Source organism: Nesoenas mayeri (genome assembly GCF_963082525.1).
Source record: "Nesoenas mayeri genome assembly, chromosome: 2".
Classification (NCBI taxonomy): domain Eukaryota; kingdom Metazoa; phylum Chordata; class Aves; order Columbiformes; family Columbidae; genus Nesoenas; species Nesoenas mayeri.
The window spans coordinates 155,704,060-155,724,092 of record NC_137543.1 but is presented as its reverse complement, the minus strand read 5'-3'; the positions used below and the strand labels follow the sequence as shown (position 1 = coordinate 155,724,092).

At 40.3% G+C, this 20,033-nt stretch overlaps 1 protein-coding gene across 1 annotated transcript in view; it reads left to right on the top strand.

The window, feature by feature from the left end:
- The window catches only part of DPP6 (dipeptidyl peptidase like 6), a gene marked incomplete at both ends in the record, with an annotated part of 413,796 nt that overhangs the window by 376,626 nt on the left and 17,137 nt on the right, over positions 1–20,033 (top strand). The gene's annotated exons all lie outside the window — the stretch shown is intronic.

Here is a 20,033-nt window from a genome sequence, read left to right as displayed (position 1 = left end):
AATGCCTCAGAGTATCCAGAAGGCTAAGGACAGAGGACATTTCAGGGGGAGAATCGTAATAGTCAGCTTTCTACAGCTCTGATAGGACTAAATGCATAACTCCATAGCATTTAATCCTGTGTAATTTAATTTTGTTTAATTTTCCTAAATTCCACATGCAATGCATGCACAGCAATCACCCGCTGTTATGATTGAAGCTGCTCAAATGGCTGCGTGCTCTCTAAAGCAAGTACTGCAAAGAAGAAGGCAACAAGTAATGCCTCAATTTCCACAGCTCAAGATAAAATTAAGGTGTGTAATGTAAATAAAAGTGTATGCTGTCATAGAGCAACTAAATGCACCCTGTGCCGACCACCAGCAGTCTGTTCGGTAATACATGGGCTGACCCTTCTCTGACTAACGAGTGTTCAGCATTTGTGAATAACAAGATTAAGGTTTCTGAAAGGTCTAATCAACAGTTATGGGATAACATGTTTGGATTACATTACATCTCACTCACAGAAACCTGCAGTGATACCTGAAGAGATTAATGAGTTTTATTAGTTTGTACATTAATCCAAATCCACAAGATAATGATTTTGTATAATGAACTGTGGGCAAGATTCTCAGCTGCGAAAACAATACCTCCATTATAAGATCACTAGAGTTAGACCTGTCTATATCTGCTGAATTTTCATTGCATGGGACTAAATTCTCAAACTGTAATCTCAGTGTAGTATAAATTCAGCACAGTTTGAACCATGGAAGTAATATCGATGTCTCCATTCAGATACCTTTGCAAAGTATGTATACGTGAGAAAATACAGAGATCTTGCTAGGATTTCCATTTTCAATGGTTTTATAAAAATATTAGTCAATTACATTTGGTGGAGTGATTCCTCATTTACATAACCAAAAGTGAGAGGTCTTTCAACTTCTTTATTTTTAAGCAGTTTACAGGAATATCATTACTTTTTCTTATAGCACTTTTCATGTAGGATCCATCTAACTTTGTTTATCTCCTATGGGTACATTTACAGCAAAGACAACTCCCTTTGGTTCCTGTTACAGATGATGTGAGTCAAGTCAGTGAAAACATCTGGTTCTGGCTGAAATGCAGACTTCTGTATAGAAGTTAACCCATCAGACTTTGGTCATCCAACGAGGTTAGAGATGTTGTGGTTTGATGGGGAATCACTTGGATCCACTAACAGGAGAGCTCCTTTTCCACATCTCCTCAGGCTGCTTAGCTGGAGCTTGGCCTTGCCTCACTTTCTCAGGGTATTTTATTGCTCATAAGCAGTCGGACACTACTATCTTTCTGATTAGCAGGAAATACTATTTATTCATCTAGACAAATAACACAGAGATGGAAAAGCTGCTTGAATGGGGATATATCAAAGAGTCCTGCTTATTCTTCAGTTGATCAAGAAGGTAGATCAGCAGCAGCCCACCACAGGGGGCAAACTTTTTCTTACAACATCTGCTACCTAAGGGTTTCTGTCAGAAGTTTCCACCTCTGATTCTCCAAAAAAAAATCACAGTTGGAGTTAATGTTAGTGACCAGACAGCAGCAGACAGCTCCTATGGCTGTTTGGTGCTTTCGTCTCCATCTGCATTGTATAAAAGCACTCAGAGCTCAGGTCTTGCTGCATACTCTGTGGCTGCCTACAGAGGTGCGTGTTTGTAGCAGTAGCTGGTGTATGACTTTATGTCAGACCCATATGTACCTTCAAAGGTAGATCATAAATGATTTTGTGGTGATGAAGCCTGTAATTATTTAAAAAAAAATGTGTTTTCTCAGCTGCCCACAAGACAAATGCATGGGAAAATATTTGTGACTTGAAAACAATTTCTGTACCAGCACTTAGAGACTAACCCCCACTATTCCTCAGTTTCACTTTATCCCTTTTGTTATCTTTCTTTATGACCTTAAGTTGCAAACTTCACTGAGTTTAGAGACACAGGCACAACTGTGGCTCAGCTGAACCTCTCCGAAATGGCTGGCAAGGTTTCTAAGATTTGATTAAGCAACTGATGCTTCTAAAGTGCTCTGTGATACTTAAATGAAAAGCAACAGAAAGGGAAAATATGTCTCTTTTAAAAAGAAACGAAAAAAGGTCTGGCATTGCTCATTTGACCCCAAAGGTCAAGACTGGTAGTTTTCTGCTCAGTGCTTTGGCACTTTGGAAGGAGCATATAATTGTCTTAAAGGACTTATTGCTGTCCTGCAGACTATCCTTAATAGCAGTGCTACCTGGCACAGACTGAAGTGAGAGAAGTATGCTATAATAAAAGGTAACCTCTCTTTCAAGAGGACAATGTAATGCCTACTGTCAGGAGGCAACATTTATTGCAATCACTCCGTCCCAGAAGGCTAGTTACCTTATTTTTCATCTAATTTTATGTGCTCATGATTAAATTACTGTAGCAGGATCTGAGGAAACATGACGCTTTGCAGACTGCTGTTAGATTATCTCTTCTAGACACTGCCGAAAAAGCAGTATGTGCTGGAGCAAGGTCACTCCTTCTATCATTTTCATCATAAAATATAAGCTTACACTTCTGTCTCCTCTCATAAAACAGCACAGGCACTGCCACTGATTCCCTCTAAGATAAACAGAAAGAAGATCTGGATGGAAGGGTTTTGCTACTTTCTACATAAATTTCATTGAGGGTTTTCTCATCTGGAATGAGATATAAAATTCAATTGCATAGAGAAAAAGGTAAGAAATTACGAGTTTGGGCTGTGGAAAGCAAATTATTCCTGTTTCTTTAGTGGGACTGAAGCATGTAAGGTGCAAGACTGAATGACATGGAGCAAGTAAAACACTAAAGCCTGTTTTTAGGTGATAGCTCGTTCTCCTTTGAAGGATGAAGCCTAATCAATGATTACCACAGCAGTCAGTGTTGCAGTGTTTTGATATTTCCATTTTAAATAGGTGCACCTTGTCTTCAATGTCTGTTTTCCTCGCTCCCTACTGTAACCTTCCAGCGCTATTAAAACTTGAGTCCCAATGAGGTTGTTCATAGGGGAAGAAAAGGACGTGCAACCATTTCTGTTTCAGGCTAACCTGTACTCTGATACTCTGTGTAGCACGTTTGGTTACGGCGCCTTCACTCTCATAAAAATCCTTGAAGTCACTGAGACTTTTGCTTAAACACACAGAACTGGCAAAGATTTTCTGGATCCTGGAGTTCAAGCCCCTGTTGCTGCAGACAGCGACATCGTAGCCTTCTTTACATTAGCTGGTCAGTCTCCACCAGCTGACCTCAGCCATAAGCTGATCTTGGCCATCTCAATGCACTTGAGTGGGTGTGAGGCTCCTCACAAAGGGTTAATGCCTTCTAGCACTGGGATAAGTGCAATAGTGATGAAGACCTCTAGCATATACATACATTACTGCAATTAATGCCATTTAATACATGATGAAAATGATAGGAGTGTTGTTCATGGAATACCTACCAGCCTGCTAATTAAAGTTCTCCATAATCATGCATTATCAAGGCTTTGTCACCATTTAAGGCTGGGCTGGCAGATCAATAGGTGACAGATGCTCTCTATTAACCCCTATCCTCCCCACCAGGGAAAGGGAAGGAGAAAAGGGAGAGAGACTTATGGGTAAAAGCAAAAACAAAAAGCCCCACAGCTTTAGCAAAACAATAACAATGAAAAAGAGTATTATAAACATTAATACTACTAGTAGTAGTAATAGTTATAATAATAACAATAGAAATAATAGAAATATATACAAAACCAATATTGCCATCCCCCAATAATGATCCAGCTGATGCTGGAGGGCAGGTGCCGGGAAGTCCTAGACTGGATTTAGCATCAAATGAGAACCAGATTCAGGAATGCATGGATTAGGATTGTAGTCAGGAGAATGGGCAGAATGTTTCATGGACACCAGGCATGAAAGAAGAGACCAGGACCTTCATGATGCCTCAGCTTTAAACTGAGTATGATGTCTTATATATATGTAGATAGATAGATAGATAGATAGATAGATAGATAGATGATAGATAGATAAATAGATAGATAGATAGATAGATAGATAGATAGTATAGGATGGAATACTTCATTAGTTCATTTTTCATTACCTGTTCTGTCCACTTCTCCTGCAGGTACAACCCTTCACTTGTGGAATGTAAGAGATCCATCAGTCACCTTGGTGTCTATGGAAAGTACTTTAATTTGGGTCTTTTCTGCATAACCTTTCTACCATTAGCTCAGTGAAACTGTAAACATTAGGCATTATCAGTTCTGGAAGCAGACACTGTCTGCAAATCATGTAGCTGGCTTCAGAAAGTGCAGTTACTTAGAATAAACTTAACTGAAAAGAAAAAGTACTGAAAGGAGAATTGGTCCTGTTTGAACAAAAACCAGGACAGGATTAGTCATTTTTAAGGATGACACAAAGAAAAAGTTACACAGAGGAGAAATGACTGTAATGAGGGCTAAGAGAAAACTATTGTCTCATGCTTGGCATGGCTGCTGGTGATAGAGAAGTGCATTTGCTGCTGCACTGTGCATTATCTTTTCATTCATTGACTAATTTGGGAAAAATCAGCTTTCACTTTGCTCAGAGACATCAGACAGGGAATACTATTTTCTTCTATATGTCTGAAGTCTTCCCTCCTTTTCCAGAAACAGTAGATTGTTTTGATTCAAAATACCATAAAATCACTATAGTTTATCCTACCTTTTTGAAGATTATCTCTACTGGAACCTGTGTTTGTAGCTGACTGGTAGTTTTTATTGTCAGTATTGCCCAGATCAAATGACTTCAAAGCCATCTCTCTCTTTGGAGAAAGGAAAATAGACTCTTCCAACCAAAATGTTTATGTATTATCATCTGATTTGGATGTCTCTCTAGCACTCCTGTTATCAGCCTAGATGCTGTAGATCGGTAATCACAGGTAATGGGAATGAAGTCATTTCTGCCTTTACTAGCAGGCAATTTTGGAGCTGTAGAGCAAAATGATATGTTGTCACTGATAAGATACATAAAGAGACAATAGGGAAAGGATTTATCTGGGTATATATCTGATTTTCCACAGGTATGTCCTCTAAGCGAGGAGCCACAATGACAACAGCTCTGTAACTACACTCCTGGCCCTACAGTGCTGAAGGATGCCTATAGGCCTGGGAAATCATCAAAAATAGGATTTATAGCTCTTCAATCCTAGCAGATAATATCCTGGTTCAGTCCCATAAACAGAGAAAAAGTAGTGCAAAAGCACTGAGCAGGAAAATGTTGCAATTCAAGGATCTCCTTTGAGAGTGATTCAAAGTAATGAAGAAGCAACACAACCAAATTAGTGATAATCTGAGTCAAGTTCCTCATATCATTGTACATGTAATTCATTCTGTCTGTGTATTTATGAAATTTAAAGACAAGTGCTGCAAGTTTATCCTTTATGGAGGCAGCATGTAGCTGTAAACTTCTCAGCTCCTTAAACTGTTTCTTGAGAATTTAGTTATCTTCTTTCCTCCCTCTTAGTATACAGTGGAAACACCACCTGGACACAGGCACACTTAGGAGCTTTACTTGCTGCTTCCACTTACTAGGTTTATTCTGAGCATTAGAAGTCCTTTTGTTACTTTACATTTATTTTATTTTCCAGATTTTTGTTGGAGTCGGCAACAAGTTTCATAAAATCATCTGTCTCTGCTTTATGGCAAGTTGTCCTAACCTTGATTTTAATCACATTTTAACACTCCAAACTCCAGCGCATGGTTTAGCAAGGTTCAGTCTTCCAATACGGAGAGGTTTCCATGTTTTGGAATAATTTTACAAATCTAGATTTTTATGCCCTCTGATGTGGTTGCAGCACAAGCTCCCACCCACACATGATACTAGCCTGAAATGTGTGGTTACACTTCTCTAAGTTACCATATATGCGTAAATTATTAGTGTAGATGAGTCTAAGTTACAAAAGATATTAAGTGAAATCAATAATTTATAATGAGGGCTGCTTTAGTACAGTGCATCATCTCAGTATTTATGCTTGTTGGGACCAGGATTCAAAACAGACCCGAAGTCCTTAAGCAGTTCAATCTTTCTAAACCCAGATACTGATTGCTAATTAGCATCTCTCCTACTTTCTTTTAATAACATGGTGAGGGCTTTTTACAAAAAAACTACTAGCCAGCGATCATGTGCAAAAGAACTTTTAAGGGAGGCTGGAGGTGGTCAGAAAAGTGGGAAAAACTGATCATTAATTCTTTCTTTTGTGGTACATTGCCCAGTGCTGTAGAGTGAGAGATAAGCTCAGCCAACAGCCGGGTGGGTGGGAACATCCAACATCCAGCACCATTACCATTGGCATCATTCAGCTCAAGGATTTAAACCCTGTGATTTTTTCTTAAATGTGAGTAAACATTAAATTCTGGGCATTGTTTCTAGTATTATGGCTATACTTAGGTGCCATTACTGCATAAAAACTTTGTCTTTTGTGAGGAGATCTAGATTTTGGAAAATCTCCTGGTATTTTATTATCTCATGGGATTAGTAGCTGATTTGGATAAACTTGAATGCGTTCCAAAGAAAAGCTAAATTAAAACAAATAAAGTGCCCGGCTTTGTTGATGAATTTCACTATCACAAAGTAACATTTCATTTTGCTCATCTTCTTATGGACTCAGTCAGTTTCATCTGCACTTTTTATAATGCTGAGTTTGGGGAACTTTCTTCCCTGAAAATCCCATAAAATCTTTGAGGTATGAGTTTTAATCAACAAATATCTTCACAAAAGTATACTAGTTCTAGCATATCACTCGGGAGACATTTTTGTCTGTAATGTTCATCACAAAAAAAACAGATGCTTCTGTTTCCCTATTAACATGAGGGGCCAATGGGATCATCACAGAGACATTGGCAGTAATTTGTATATCTATGTCACTTTGAACAGGAAGAGCTTCGTATTATTTAATATCTCTATATTGAGATTTATCAGGATACAGGGAGGAGAGAGTAGAAGTTGTATGGTTGGTTAAAGAAATACTGCACTAGGCATTTAATTCAAGTTATGGAAAGATGTGTAAAGCCCTTTGCAGCCTTTCCCCAGCTGATCATTTTCATGCTTTTACCCAGTGGGGAGCAGAGATACAGCGAGAATTAGTGGTTTGCCTATGGCCACATCTTGAGTCAAGTATCGTGACCCCCATTTCCTTCCTCATATTAGAAGACATCACTCCAAAGAAAAGCACCATTGACTACTGGAACAGACCAGAACTAGTCCTGTAGCCTGTCTCCATCCATGGATGGCGCATAATTACCCTCTCAGGATTTTAGCAATAATGTACCCACCAGGGACATATCTGCCCAGTGCCTGCAATAAGAGGTTGGCTCATACCTTCAGGCAGGACAATAATGAACCCTTTTCCACATCTTTCCCAGTTCCTTCATTTAATCAGACCTTTCAACCTGTGCCATTTGGGCCACACTTACCATCCCTGGAAAGCAATGTAAAATCAAGAGACAAGGATTTTTTTTATACTAACTATGGACAAGCAGAAGCCAGGAGGTGTAAATCAGTGTGCGATGTCTACCATTCATAAAGCACGAGTTTGTAAAGCAATGTTTTGTCCGCAAAACCTAACTACGTTGCTCAGGTATCACTTTACATATCACACAGAAATCTTGTGTATCACATTCTCACCAACAGCATCCCTGGAACCAGATTGTTCTTAGTAGTTGTTATGCTCAGGTAAAAATCAGTGCAAGCAATAATGAAAGTACCCAGCTTAGCTCTTCCCTGAATATATTTGGCTATTTATGGACTATAAAAAAACCTCAATATTTAGGAAAATATATCTGCAAAGAGTAGGTGGATTGCTTTCTTTTTTTTCCATTTCTATAACAAAATAAACGTGTTATTTGAATAGTACTATTGGATTCTCTAAATACTGAATTGAAAGTGGACACTTATGATACATATCCATCTTAGGGCCAGTGCTCGCCAATGTCTTTATAAATGACTCAGACTCAGGACTTGAGGGATTGCTTAGCAAGTTTGCTAATGACACAGAACTGGGGGAAGCTGTTGACACTCTCGAGGGCAGAGACCCTGCAGAGGGATCTGAACAAATTGGAGAACTGGGCAATTGTGAACTGCATGCAGTTCAACAAGAGCAAGGTGCCGGATTTTGCACCTGGGACACAGCAGCCCTGGTTGTACATACGGACTGGGGGATGAGATGCTGGAGAGCAGCTCCACAGAACCTCCACCTGGGGGTTCTGGTCGACAGCAAGTTGAACATGAGCCAACAGTGTCCCTGGCAGCCAAGAGGGACCCGTGTCCTGGGTGCATCCAGCACAGCGTTGCCAGCCGGGCAGGGAGGGGATTGTCCCACTCTGCTCTGCACTGGGGCGGCCTCACCTGGAGCTCTGTGTGCAGTTTTGGGCGCCACAGGATAAAAAGGATATGAAGCTGCTAGAGAGTGCCCAGAAGAGGGCTATGAAGTTAGTGACGGGTTTGGAGAGGAAGGCATATGAAGAGTGGCTGAAGTCACTTGGTTTGTTCAGCCTGGAGGAGACTGACAGGAGATCTCATCACAGTCTACAGCTTCCTCACAAGGGGAGAAGGAGTAGCAGGGTCATTCTTCTCTTTAGTGACCGATGACAGGACCTGAGGGAAGGGCAGGAAGATGTGCCAGAGGAGGTTTAGTCTGGACATTAGGAAAAGGTTCTTCACCCAGAGGATGCTGGACACTGGAACAGGCTCCCCAGGGAGGTGTCACAGCCCCAAGCCTGACAGTGTTCAAGAAGAGACTGGACAACACCCTCAGACACACGGTGTGAACTGTGGGGTTGTCCTGTGCAGGGACAGGAGTTGAACTCGATGATCCTTGTGGGTCCCTTCCAACTCAGAACATTCTATGATTCTATATGCTTACAAACAGGTGACTTTTATAATAGTTGTTTTAGTTTGTTGGCCTGTATCTAGACATGAAGATTTCAAAGACAGGTTTGGTAACAGTGGTCTGAGAAGTCCTACCTATCTGCAAAATGCTAGTTAGGACACATGGGCTTGATTTTTTTCTCTGTCACAAGCTCCTTTACAGAACTCAAGCAGGTCTTGTATTTCCAGCTTCCTAGAGGTGTTGTGAGAATAAAATCCATTACTGACTGCGTACGACGTGCAGCGACAATAAGGGGCATAGAGGCTCCTAGATGGATAAATTACCAGAGTGGTTTTGAAAGACTGAGTGAATCTTCAATCTGTTCACTGCAGAGAAACCTTCCAAGCAGAACCCCAGCTATTAGCATGCAGGAGAGCACTCCCGTAACAAAACCAGCATGTCAAATTATTAAATCATAGCGGACTGAAGAGTTAACAAGGCATGTTTGTACACGATTGCTGTTAGCTCACAGCACCGCCCGATGTTTCATCTCAATAGCAATTCAATAACTAGTCTATAATTACATCGCAAGCCTTAATAAGTGTGAGGACAGTCATCCCAGGTGCTGAATGCTCTTAATTCCCAGCAGCCACAGTGGGAGCTGGAGATCCTCAGTGCTGCAGAGAAGCCTCTCAGCACGTTGCGGGATGGGACTCCAGCAAGACCAACCTCCCGTGCCACTGTAGCATCACTCAGTGCCTTTAGAGACAGGCAACAATCTCTTGAATGAGGGATTGAATTTTGAGTTATAGCAGCAGTAAAGTGGTTATGAAAAATATAATAACCCATTTTGGCTCAAAGTACGTAATTATGTATTATATGTTTTTATAGCGCTCTGAGTGTGTTAGGAACTGGGAGACCCAGTGCAGCTGCAAGGGGGAATATCATCCTGTGGCTTTTTCAGTTCAGAGGGTCCCTAGATATGTATATGTGTGCAGTTTTCTCCTGGTGGGTGCTATGGAAGTACTGATCTTCTAAGAGGGATTTGAACAGGGAAAAAAAGCATTTGCTTGTCAAATGCTACAGAGAGAATGTTTCATTGAGAGTATTTTCTGTCAATAAGACCCAGGTTTAAAAGGTAGAAACTCTTTTTCTTGCTTTTGAGAGATGAAGAAAGTGAACTTCCTATTTAGCCTCTCCAGATAACCACTTCATGTGATTAGGGGCATCTCTGGCAGATAGCTGGGGAAAGCTTGCTACTGTGGGTACAAATATCTCACTCCAGGGTCTGAAACAAGCATTAAATGCACAGAGGGGAAATACCTACATTTAATCCCTTCAAAACCATAGTTATGTAGAAAGCCTGCTGCCTGGCATTATTCCTGAAGCATGCGGGTTTAGTGTCAATTAATAACATCATAGAACTACCCATCATGGCAATAACAAAGCATCTTAGAGAGTCTCCAAAGCACTTCTTACTGAAATTCAAGTAAATGCTAAGTGCAGCTGGTCCTGCTATGATGGCCAGAACTTGGCAATTCAGGTGACCTTTGCCAAGGATCATAATAAATTATGTCATTGAGGTAGTCTGAAGAGACTTAATTAGATGCTGAAATAACTACTAGTGCTGAAAATTAGTTTTATTAACCAGTCGAGAGCCTATGGAGAGAGAAACACAATAGGCATACCTTGGTTTAAACAAATGTGAAAGATCTCTTTTACTAATGGGATGTGCACCAGCTGCCACCACACCTCAGTGTAGCTGCATCAACAGCTCTGAAGAGCATATCCAAGGCTGAGAGCCAACTTTAGGTGCTTTCCTTACTGCAAGCACCGTAAGTGATACCACCCAGGTGGTGACTGAGAGGAGGAGGGTCAAGGGGAAGGTGGTTTCTACCTCCTGTCCCGGCTGATTTTGCCTCTCTCTGCCCCACCTTGCCTTGCTGTGAAATATAATAACCCCCTTAAAAAGCACCTTATAGTATTTTTCACCAGTACATCTTTAGAACCACATCACTGTATGTCCTCAGGGTCTGGAAGACAGCAGTCAGTTCTGCCACTGAAAGAGGCAGCTCCATTCTCTGTCCACCTTGGGGTTTTTTTCACCAGTCTGCTACGTGTTCCACAAATAGGCTCACTCTGAGCCAGGTCCAGGAACTTAACTGAATGAAAATTGTTTTATTTTTTTTGTTCTGCAGTTCTAGAAACTCTTCTGTTGTTTTGCTGGATGCTTGTATAAACATTTCTGATCATGCGAGGGAGTGGGACATGCTGGGATGGGACCAAATGGCTGAGGTGGGGATGGAAGTGGACAACACTAGTTTAAATTTTGTAGGGAACCACAAAGTGAGGTTTTGGGAATATTTTATGGGCCATCCAATGACTGCAGCTTGTTACTGCTGCACCCCAGAGTAGACTGGTGTCTATATTCTCTATTATTCACAATTAAATTATGATTTTCATCTGCTAGCCTGGAGTTACATCATATTCCAGCACATCAAATAGTATGACATACATCAACAGAAGGGTTTGCTACTTACTGTCTCATGGGGGGTCAGATTTTCTGAACCATATGAGCTGTTCTTGGCCTGGATCTGATGTCTACAGCAAGCGGTAAAAGCCAGCAGCTGACACTATTCTATGGGGCTCTGAACATGGTGTTGCCTTTCTGGGTAAAGCAGAACCTGCAAAGCCCAAGAGCATGCTACCCTTGTGCTACTGCATAACCCAGGCATCCTAGCCCAAATATCTGGCTGACAAAATCCAAGATGTGTGAGAAACATGGAGGTAACACTGAAGTGCAGCTAGAGGAAGTGGCCTCAAGTTGCACCAGGGGAGGTTTAGATTGGATCTTAGGAAAAGTTTCTTCACATAGAGGGTTATGAAACAATGGAACAGGCTGCCCAGAGAAGTGATTGAATCACCATCCTTGGAGATGTTTAAAAGAGATGTAGATGAGGTTCTTAAGGACATGGTTTAGTGCTAGAGTTAGTTATTATTTGATTTGATGATCGTGAGGTTCTCTTCCAACCAAAATGATTCTATGATTCTATTTGTCTATGATTCTAAATGCCCTGCGATGTGATAATGGCTTCCAGGAACCAGTCACAACCCAACGGTGTGGGTACAGGTTCCCACCCAGCCCCGCACCCAATGAGCACAGCAGCCCTGTTCCTGCCTGGAAGGTGATCCCGGTGGTTGCTCACATATTAGGTCACTGGGTGACTGTTATCTGTTGTGACCAGAATGGTTTCCTATACAAAGATGATTACAACAACGCTTCATTTTTTTGTATACCCAGTAGCAGGAGGCTGTAATTAGTGCTTCCAGGCAAACAGTGACCTTTTGGAACTTTTCCTGAGGCTTATGAAGCTTAAATTAGTTTCTGCTGTTTGAAAGCATGCACAGACTTAATCTCTGGGTCCTATTTATATTATAATTACTATATAATTCACATTTACATTCACTTGACTCCCTTTCTTACTTAACAGCCGAGGTTGGCTCTTGCATCTCAACTCCTTTGTGTGCAGTTCATGGGTCAGAAATCCCGTGGGTAAAGGCAGGATGGGGAGAGCTCATTCCCACTCCCTCACATCCTCGCAGGACTTCAAAACAGCAAACTGATAGGAAAAATCCGCTTTGCACAAACAGAAGGTACCACAAGAGCTTTTTCTCTGGGAAAAGGGAGGATGCTATGAGCGGTTTGGAATCTGCAAGAGAACTTCTTTTCTGTTGGCTGTTAACAACACAGTTATTAAAGTAGTCTGAGATTAAATGAAATAGTGGCTTTTGTGGATGTTCCCATCACATTTTGTCTTCCTTTAAGTAAACCATTCATTTATGTTCTAAAATATTTCACTGTATTGTTATACAACCATAATGCAGTGTAAAGTACCTGTGTATACCCAGTGACATAGAATAAGTGGGGAAAAAAGCATGAATAGTTAATAATAAAATGAATAGAAACCACCTGTAATTTCCAGTGCATGAAAAAAAAAAAAAGAATGTGGAATGAAATGGAAACTTTTATCCCCTTTAAAATTAACCTCATTCTGCAAAGCACTATGTGTTCCTCGGTTTTACATGCTTTGTTACATTACATGCTCTGTTTTTGTTTTGTCTTTTGCTTGTAAATATGAGCTGTCTGGCCTTACCCAGAGGAAGGTGATCTGTCATCTGCTTACAGCCAGAGTTCTTGTCATTTAGTCATTCTGTACATATAAAATTTTATCTGAATTCCACTCATAGGAGATAAATGACCGTGACAACAGGCTTCCTCCAATGCTTCACAAATCAGGCAGTGGCCTCCTGCATGTTGAGACTCGGGTACATGTGCGTTATTCCCAGCTATATGAGCGACCTTGGTTGAACTCATTATTCTGCAGTGGATAGTACAGATGTTACCATCCCACAAGATTTAAAGCTTCCTCTAAGGAAAACTGCTTTTTTCACCTTGTTTGCCAGCTGGACCAGCTGTAAGGTTTATTGCTGGCTTCTTTAGTCCTTTATTAATGTAGTCAGTACATTAAGGATATATTAAAACCTGAGAACTCATGAGAGGTAAACAGCTTAATAAACAGACAATGTGAGGCCATGTTATTTATATCCAGCTAATATCCAGCATCAGTTATTACTTACCTAGCTAGGATACCATTATTTTGTTGCAAGATAATTTAATTTTTACTTTTGGAAAAAAAAATAAACGAAGTTTATCTGAATCAGTTTTTACAAGGCTTTTAATGGAACGAGCACAAAATGTTTTATTCTGTCAGTGTCAATGAGTTGTAAATCACACTGAGAAGAGAGTATTTTCATTCATGCTGCTATTAGAAGGAAATATCCTTTTCCCTTTAATTTATCAGCAGGATGTTTATTAGGGGACCTTTCCACAGCTCTACCAGGAAATGGCTACACAGTCCCTCTGTTATGACTACACTGCCATTTGTGCTACTTTTTAATCAAAATATCATAGTAAAATTCAGATGGGAAAGAACCTTAGGAGGTCTCTAGTGCAACCTCCTGCTCCAGGCAGTGTCAGAGATCAGACCAGATTGATCGGGGCTGTGTCTAGTCTTTTCTTAAAACCCTCCAAGGATGGAGAACACACAAGCTCCCTGAGCATCCTGAGTTACCCGGTGACTTTCCATGGTAGGTGGGGAATACAGAAAATGTCAGGCATATTCCTCCACATATCATATTTCTCTAAGGATTAGCATAAACTAATCCAATAAGAAACAAGCATAATTTTTAAATAGGGACAAATGTTAAACTTCTGCTTTAATCTCTTTTCAAAGTTTGCGGAAAGCCTGGATTAAAATTGAATTGAAAGAGGTTAAATTAATGAGAGATTCAATTAGAATTAACGGGAAATGGAACAGAAATTGGAAAAAAGAAAGAGAATTGAGTATGGGGATTTATCTGTCCAGATTTGTTCTTCCAATCATAGATCTGAACCAGCACATTAGAACAAAATAACAAAGCATTTTGGGAAGTCAGTGATCCCCACATGATCTGGAGTGGTTCCTTCCTACCTTTGGTACTTACACCTCCAGGTACAGAGCCTTGATGTACTGTCGCCTCCTTTTTATGGCTGATCTTATCACTATAATGGATTAATACACCTGCAATGTTTCTTGAGGGCCATAGGTATTCTGTTCTTCTTTGGAATCATCCACATGCTTTATTGCATTATGGCTTTTGAAAACCTTCACCAAAGCCTCCTGAAAGGAAGGAAATGCTTTCACTCAGCCCACTCAATGTGATGCCTCATTGGATGATATTAATTAAGAAGGAGAGGATGGGGATTAGTGAAGGAATTCTAAGGGAAGGTTAAGTAGCAGCTAAATGAAAGAAGGCGGTAGATTATGATGAAGAGAAATATAAGGCTAATTGGAGATCAGCAGTGGGGTTCATTAAGAGCTGGTCTTGGGAATGACCCTACTTAGACTGTTCCCTGGCAGCCTGGGAACCCAAAGCTGGACATAGCAAATGAAATATGTTAAGGCCACAAAGTGGATAAGCATTATCAGAAGGCAGAGAGAAATACTGGGGAAATTGGCTGTCTTTCAGGTCTGGAATGGGAGAAATTCGTAGAATAAAGAGCAAAACTAAGCATGTGGCGACTCAGGGCAAGAATTTGTCTTGTGTGCTTGAAACTCTAGAGTTACAAATGTCTCAAAGGAGCAGGGGGGTACCTGGGCATACAAAGGTGATCACTGGATGTCTGCAAACCATTTACTGGCTGTTGCCATAGAGGAGGCTCTTTCAGAATGGATCAGGCAAACAATTTTCCACAGAACTGAGCAAGTAGCAGTTTCGCTTTGTAAGGACCAATTAAGACATCCTCTACAGCACGGCCAGAATCCTGGTCATTTCTGTTTAGGAAGGAGAAACTGAATGTGACATGCTCTTGTATTAAAGAATAAGAGGAAAAGAGATTTTGTCTTACAAAAAGGAGCTAAAATCATCTATTTTTTTATACTGGATGAGATCTTTGGGGACACATGACTGCTCTAATTATAATAGGAATATTTGTGATTAGTAGAAGATGACTTGTTGGCATAAACTCAAAAAGGTGTAAATTGGCGTGACAGCCAGTGCAGCTTCAAGTTAGAAAGCAGCTCCTACCAGAAGAGTGAGACACCAGTAGGAATTACATTCATGAAAACAGTTATATTTAGTGGGTGTTTGTTAATACTTTTATAACACACAACTACCTGAAGAAGCAAGGGGGAGTCTTCTCAGCCCCAGAGGTCCCATGTTGTTCTGCATCTTGGAGATCACAGGACAGACAGTGGGATGGAGCCAGTTAGTGTCAGCCCAGCTTCCACACTGCTGTTTGTAGATGCTGCTCAAAATCCCATGGAACAGACTCAGGACCTGACCACGCTTATTCATTCAAGCAATCCTTTTGAAGAACTCACTGGAGCTATTTTGTGTAGTATAATTAAAGACAAATCTCTTCCTCATTTGCCCTCTAGACACTGAAAACTGAAGCCACCTCAGAACAACCAGATTTATTTCTGCTCTATATAAAGTAAGCATGAAATTTATTACTGGTATCAGGCGAGGCAGAAACAAGCAGTACCATCGGTGCGGTTTATGCAATCCTGCGTGTTGCATGTGAACAAGACAGTATTGATTATTTTACAAGACAAGTTACATTTGAGGAAGTAGATTAGATTAAAAAATTAAATGCCTTGGGGAGGGTGAATAGCAGCACAAATCTGTTTGATGTTTGTGTCAACAAGGTTGCCAAAGCAAACAGCACGAACATCTGTCTGTAGCGTAGACTGGAAAATACTGTAAATGGGAAAATATTTTAATTGTTAGCAGTGATTCACAGAACTCCCCATGTCTTAATTTATTAGGCTGATAATATCACCCCAACATATGAACTTTATGCAGCGTGTATAAATAATTCATAGACTAGCAAATAAAGAGATCTGGAATCTGTACGCAGAGATGGCTGTTGCCAATTATCTCACTTGTGCAGAGCCAGACCCTCTCAGCTCCTGTCGCTTGCAGCTGCTCTTTTAAATCATTCATCAGCGCTTAAGAGATATGCTGGTGGGGCTGGCAGAGAGTATTTGAATTTTCATTGTTTACACACTGTGAATTTAGCTTCTGGTCTGAAATTATCTGCCACACTGAAGCCTTTGAGAATATGGATGAGGAGAATAAGACAATTCCTCTTTTTTTCTTTTTTTTTTGCTTTTTAAACACTTATATAAACTTTTATTACCTTTTTTTTGCAATTTTACTTTATAATCTTTTTATAATCACTACTTTCATTTTAATGTTGTAACTGATATAATTCCATATGCTGTTGAGATCATGAAAACATCAGGAATATTGTGGAATATTATATTCAAAATATTACAAAACAAATACCTGGTAAACATTTTATTCAAAATTGTATGATTTTCCATTTTTATTCTGTAAATCTATACCTTACGACCTTAAAATCTGGAGTCACTTATTTCTGATAGTGTTTAGGCATAACCTTCTTGGAAGTAATAATGAAAGCTGCTTAAAAAATTGATGACAAGCCATGGCCAATGCTTTTTCTTGTCAAATTACCAAGGCACCGAGTTTCTGTGCACTTTCAAATCACAGCAGGTCATACTTCCTTGATGATGAATTTGCCCGTGTCATTATAGTGATATGGCTTAATTTACTTCTAGCATGGATAATGACAGTAACGTCTTTAAAGTCAAAGGCCTTATCATAAAGCCAGACTTTTAACTGTAGTAATTGAAAATCTCATTCCTGTAACTAGAGATTTATGCAGCATTATTAACTGTGCGTCTGTCCGGAAATGTATGGAGTATGTCTATACACACAGAAGTTTTCTTGTCAATATTTTGGTCCTTTCTCTTAAGCTATAAATAAAGCAAAAGCATTAAAACTGCTGTCAAGTTACTGGAGTTCACTGGTGCAATGCTGGAGCCAAGGAGAGGGGAGCAGAGCCCACTCCTTCCAGGGGTATGCAGGGAGAGATAACAGGGTCACAGAGCCCATATGATGCCACTCAGCACCCTACAAATTTGGGGTGATGTGGCAGAGAGCAGCAGAACCAGGTCCCACACCTCAGGGCGTATCACAGCCCTGTGTGTAACAGCCCCTCTGCAGCTGGGGCAGGGGAAGAAATCCAACAGCATCATCCTCCCCTCTTCCTGCAGGAAAATGTCCTGCCCAGGATTTTGGGAACACCCACCCAGGTTATGAGGTGTGCACTGGGTCTTTCTTACCTTTTCACATCAGTGCAAAGCAGCTCAGTATCTGCTTTACTTTCTTAAAGGGGAGCACTTGGTGTTTTATTCCACAAGGAGCACAAGCGATTGCTTAAATCCAACCTGCACCTGATGCTCATACACACTCAACACCTCTGTAAGCAAGAGGCAGAGCTTTCACAAAGTTTCCGAGGGGGACGGATAGACACGGGTGCTCATCAGCACTGATTAAAGAAGAGAAGTAGCAGAATGTGCCAGGGCTCAGGAGTCCCAATCAAAGCCCGTTTGGAAGGGCTCTGGAGAGAGGGGACATGGAGCAGAGGATGTCCTCACTCTGCTTCTGTCAGCTCCCAGCAGTTCATTGAACAAATTAGGTTTCACTCTCAGATTCGCAAATGACAGTGGATGGCATTTACCAGATGGCATGTGTAATGGGACTGTCACACTGTTAGAGGTTTAAAAATAAAGTACAAGAGGCAGCTAATGAATATACACTTCCTAATTTCAAGAATTTTGTTCTATCCCTGTCAGGCATTAGGCACTTGTGAGTGTTGAGAGACTTTTGATGTGTGTGTACTAAAAGACATAGTCTAGAGTGTAACTAGGTTGTTTCACTTTAAGAATTGGCATTGAAATAAGCAATTTACTTCATTCCTAAAAAGTGATTTTTCTTCTTAATGACTTTCAGCCTGCTCACAAGTGAAATGCATTCTTTAACTGGAATGTCATCACCGGGAATATTTAATATCAAGACTGGTCTTCCTCACAAACCTGATTATTCCACTCTGTAGATTACTGTCTTTAACATTTTTCCTCATTTGTTGAAAAATAAAAATTGAGCAACTTGAAAGTCTGCTTTTTCAAGGATAATTATGCATAGTTTAAAATATTTATATTTCATATTACCTCAAACTGAATATCTGTGTGTGGGACCTCACATTAAAATATTGATTTGGGAAGATTACAGTAAGCTACTGAGAGACTAAGGAAACACAACACATAATATATAAACTACATACTGGCTTTTTTCTTTGTTTATTAGTTTCTCATAGTTTTTCCAGTACCAACACAAAAGGAAAAATAGATTAGAAAATAAAAGGATTATATGCATTGTATTTTTCTCTTTATACCTTTCTTTTTGTTAGGCATTTTTGTGTTAATTAAAGGATTGTGCTAGCTCCAACTGAAGTCATTTGGGAGGATTCCTTTTATTTTCAGTGATGATTTTATCATGCCCATGATGAATTGTTTATTAGGTTTGCTGCTTTTCCAGCAGACTGGCTTCTGGGACATCAACAAAAAAAGCAGGGCAGATTTATAAATAAATATGGTCAGCATATCAATGTATATTGGTAGTAGAAGGGCTAATTCAGCTAAATCCCGGTGAGTAAAACAGAGTTTTCTTCTGTGCATTGTACTCAGCTGCATTTTAAGAAAAGGTACAAACAAAGGAATTGGATTGTTAGAGAAGAAAATGCTCAGTTGCCAAGGAACCAAAAAGTCAGGCTGCTATATCAGTCAGCTTAATTATAAATAAAACCTTTTTCTACCTCCTCACTGTGTAGGTCAGGTTTACATTAAACACTCTCAATGGTATGACATGGGATGTGGTTTCTTGGCAGCAGAGGGTTAAAACATTGACACCACTATACTGTCCTAAAGTCTTTCTTGCTCTGAAGAACTTATTTCACTTACCAAACTAGTATGGATGGCTCGCAGTAACCTGTTGTTGTTGCCATTTGTGACGACTATCATTTACAGCATTTGAGGTGCTTTTTCTCAGCCATCTCTGCACAAAATGCTAATGCACAACTGGTGATCACATTGGATTTGTTTGTAGGTTGAAGGACCCATCTTAAAGGAACTTGAATCACAGTGAATATCAAGCTTCATTAAGCTGTCTTAAATTTGAAGCTTAAAAATATTGGTTTTGTAATATTCAGTGTAGTTCAACAGCAGGATTGGCCTGCATTCCATCAGTGTGCCAACAGAGTGTTGGAGCCTGAGAAAGGAGGAAACGCAGTTTCTAATATGGGCCTTTTGTACAAATGGTTCCAAATTTTGCCATTCCCACCAGCTGCACACCCTCATTGCATAGTAAGTTTGAACTGGAAATAAAGTATGTACAAAAGAGTTCTGCCACAAAGATTGGTGAGATCACACCTTGAATCCTGTGTTCAGTTTTGAGCCCCTCACTATAGGAAAGACATTGAGGTGCTGGAGCAAGTTCAGAGAAGGGCAACAAAGCTGGAGCACAGGTCTGGGGCTCTTCAGCCTGGAGAACAGGAGGCTGAGAGGAGACCTTCTCACTCTCTGCAACTACCTGAAAGGAGGTTGTAACATGAAGTCGGTTGGTCTCTTCTCTCGAGTCACAAGTGATAGGATGAGAGGAAATGGCCTCAAGTTGCACCAGGGGAGGTTTAGATTGGATAATTAGGAAAAAATTCTTCCTGGAAAGGGTTGTCAGGC